This window comes from Pteropus vampyrus, unplaced genomic scaffold (genome assembly GCF_000151845.1).
Source record: "Pteropus vampyrus isolate Shadow unplaced genomic scaffold, Pvam_2.0 Scaffold30, whole genome shotgun sequence".
Taxonomy (NCBI): domain Eukaryota; kingdom Metazoa; phylum Chordata; class Mammalia; order Chiroptera; family Pteropodidae; genus Pteropus; species Pteropus vampyrus.
Genome location: NW_011888811.1, coordinates 11,880,554 through 11,883,817, shown reverse-complemented (window position 1 = coordinate 11,883,817; position 3,264 = coordinate 11,880,554).

Below are 3,264 nucleotides of genomic sequence, written 5' to 3'. Positions count from 1 at the left end.
TACTTCACTCAATCAGTAATTACTGAGCATCTATTGTGTTCCAGGCCTGGAAGAGGCCACAGTTTAGTTTCCTGTAGTTGAGCAGGAGTAGGAGCTGAAACCCATATGCCCTGGCTCAGCTCCCGCTGCTTTGGCCTGGAGAAAGGGGCACGCTCTTTTAAACTTCCTTTGCCTGGAAGGAGCACCGATTTTCTGATTCCCAAAAAAAGGGAAGTATGTGCTAGCAGAGACAGGACATACTGTACAGGACAAAAAAGTACAAAGTTCCTCCTCGCTTGGAACTCACCATCTGGAGGAGGAAACCCCAAATGATACCTGTTCTGAAGAAAAATCAAGCAAATGGTGGTAATGGGGGCGCTCTTTGATATTTAAGATCAGCTGGTCAGGGAAGCTCTCTCTGAGGCAGGACATATTTGATTTGGTTCCAGCAAGATAGGCAAGAACAAAGCAAAGGTTTAGAGGAAGAAATTTCTAGACAATGGCACAGTAAATCGGCAAAGGCCCTGAGGTCATCATTGTCTTGGTTCATTTGAGGAACATAGCAAGAAGACCAGTGTAACTTGAAGGGCAGGTAAGAAGGCAAAATCTAGAAGTCCAGTCAGATCATGTGGGAGCCTCACGGCTATGTCAAGGATTCTCACAGAGTATTCTAACACAGAGGGAGGTCACAGGTGAGATCCCAGGAGCAGAGTTAGCCTCGTTTATGAAAGGATCACCCTAGCCACTCTGTTTCAAGCATTGTGCTTCTGCTGTGGAGGCACATAAAAGAATTCTGCAACATTATCTTTCCCTCTAGGAACTTCCACTGTTGTCAAAGAGAGCGGATGGAAATTCAGTTACATAAATACTGTATATCAACTGCAATATTAAAAAATAGAGCAATTTATAGCAGCATTATTCACAATAGCCAAAAGGTGGAAATAATCCAAATGTCCATGGAAGGATGAATAAATAAATAAAATATGGTGTATTCATACAAAGGAATACTATTCAATCTTCAAAAAGGATAAAATTTTGATACATGCTACAATGTAGATGAATCTTGAAAACATTATGCTAAGCGAAATAAGCCAAACACAAAAGAACAATTGTATGATTCCACTTATACAACGTACCTAGAATGCTCAAATTCATAGACAGAAAGTAGAATGATGGTTGCCAGGGTTTGCGGGGGGGTGAGAATAGTGACTTAGTGTTAATGGGTTACAGAGTTTCAGTTTGGGATGATAAAGTTCTGGAGATGGATAGTGGTGACGGTTGCACAACAACATGAACATGCTTAATGTCACTGAGTGGTTAAAATGGTAAATTTTATGTATATTTTGCCACAATAAAAAATACATTTTTAAAAAGGTGTAGGGCTAGGATCTAGGGATAGCAGAGTGGGCCATCTAGGCAAAGGTACTAGCAAGTGCAAAGGCCTGGAGGCAAGAATGTGTTTGGTATGCTCTGATGAACAGCAAGGCCAATGGGCTGGGGAATAATAAAGAAAGTAAAGGGTGAGGGCTGTAGGATCTTGTAGTTCTTTATAGAAATCCCGTGGGAGGTGGGAAGCCACTGGAGAGATTTGAGCAGAGAGATGAAGCTATCTGACCCTTGTTAAAACAGGATCATTCTGGCTTCCACTTAATTTAATCTGAGTCTCATCTGCAAATGACTATAAGAAAAGCATTTACCTCACAGGGTAACTCTGAATATTAAAAGAAGTTTTAACATGGTGCCTGACATAAAGTAAGCAGTCAATAAAAGGAAAGCATTACTGCGACAGAAATCACAAAGAAAGACAACAGCTCCCCCGCACCCCCCAGGAGTTTTGGAGGACTTCATGCAGGAGGTGGCAGTGCAACTAGACATGGAAGGATGAACAAGATTTCCACCAGCGTAGATGAGGAAGAGGAAAGGGCTTTCTGGGTGGAAACAAGTATGCGGTGGAGGAAAACAGCCAGCAACCAGGCGAGGAAAAGAAGAGAAAATGTTTGATTAGCCCCGCAGGTCGCAGTGAGGTGTGTGGACTCTAGAGCCTAAGTAATGGGAGCTTTATAGGTTTCAGTAGATGTCAAGATCTATGAGCTTTGATTTCAGAAAACAATCTCCATTGCTCTGCCTGGAACTGGAAGAACTGGAAGGCAAGAGGCCTTAGGACACTGGTCCAAAGCTGGGGGCAGCTAGGCATGGGGTGGAGTGAGGGGTGTCATTGGCTGGGCTGGAGATGGAGAGAATCAAGAAGACTCACTTAGGGGTGGCAGAGGAAGGCAACCAAGAGGGCACTTCGTCCCTTAGCACTAGAGAGGAAACAATTACATGAAGAGCATTGAGGCGCCACAGGCACCACCCTCCAGCTCCGTGGCCCTCTGTAGCGCCGTCTCCAAAGCCCTCACCACGGTTACAGACACATTCCCTCGTCTAATGAGAATACGTGTTTAATGTTTCAGCTCCCAGACATCAGGGATCGAGTCTGTTTTTATTTTATCCCGATGCCTGACACAGTGACTGATACACAGTGGGCGTTCGCTAATGGTTTGCTAAATAGCTAGCTACCTAGAGACAAACCAACAACAGGTTTCAAGAATGAGCTCCGTAAGCTAAGTGCCCAGAGGCACACATGGGACCAATTCCCAAGGAGGTTGGACTTGTGCGAGAAAAGGTCCTGCAGAGAGGCTCCAGTCACCTCCTCGTCGGTTTGCAGGGACAACAGGCGGGCGGGCACAGCACTGTACAATTCACAGAAGGCGTTCACACCTAACGCCAGAAACTCCGAAATGAAGAGAACGAGGGCCCGCGGGCAGAACAGTGCGCGTGGAGCACATCTGTGGCCTCATTTCACGCCTGGGAATACAGAGTCCGGAGGGTCGCATTAGGTCCGCATGTCTTTGGAGCCGAGCTGACAGGGGCGGGAAGCCACAGCCCCGGGGACTGCAGGCGCGTGAACGTCCAGCCGGGCTCCAGCACTAATTGCAAATCCCCGAGGAGCTCTCAAACTGTTGACCGGAGTCCAGAGCAAGAGGTTGCCGGGCGGGGCTTTGGGATCCCCCGCGCGTCCCAGCGCGCGAAGACGCACGGCTGTCCAGCCCGCATCAGTTAGCGCCCAACTCGCCAACTCCGGGACTTTCGCAAAGCTCCCGCGGGCGGGGGAGCCGCGGAGGAGTGGGCCGCACCATCGCGGCCGGAGAGGGGGAAGCGGTCCACACCCGGACCCCGCCGCGCCAGGGCGGACGGGGAAGAGCCGCGAGAAGGCTGGGGCTCGCGGCGCACGGCCCTCGGCAG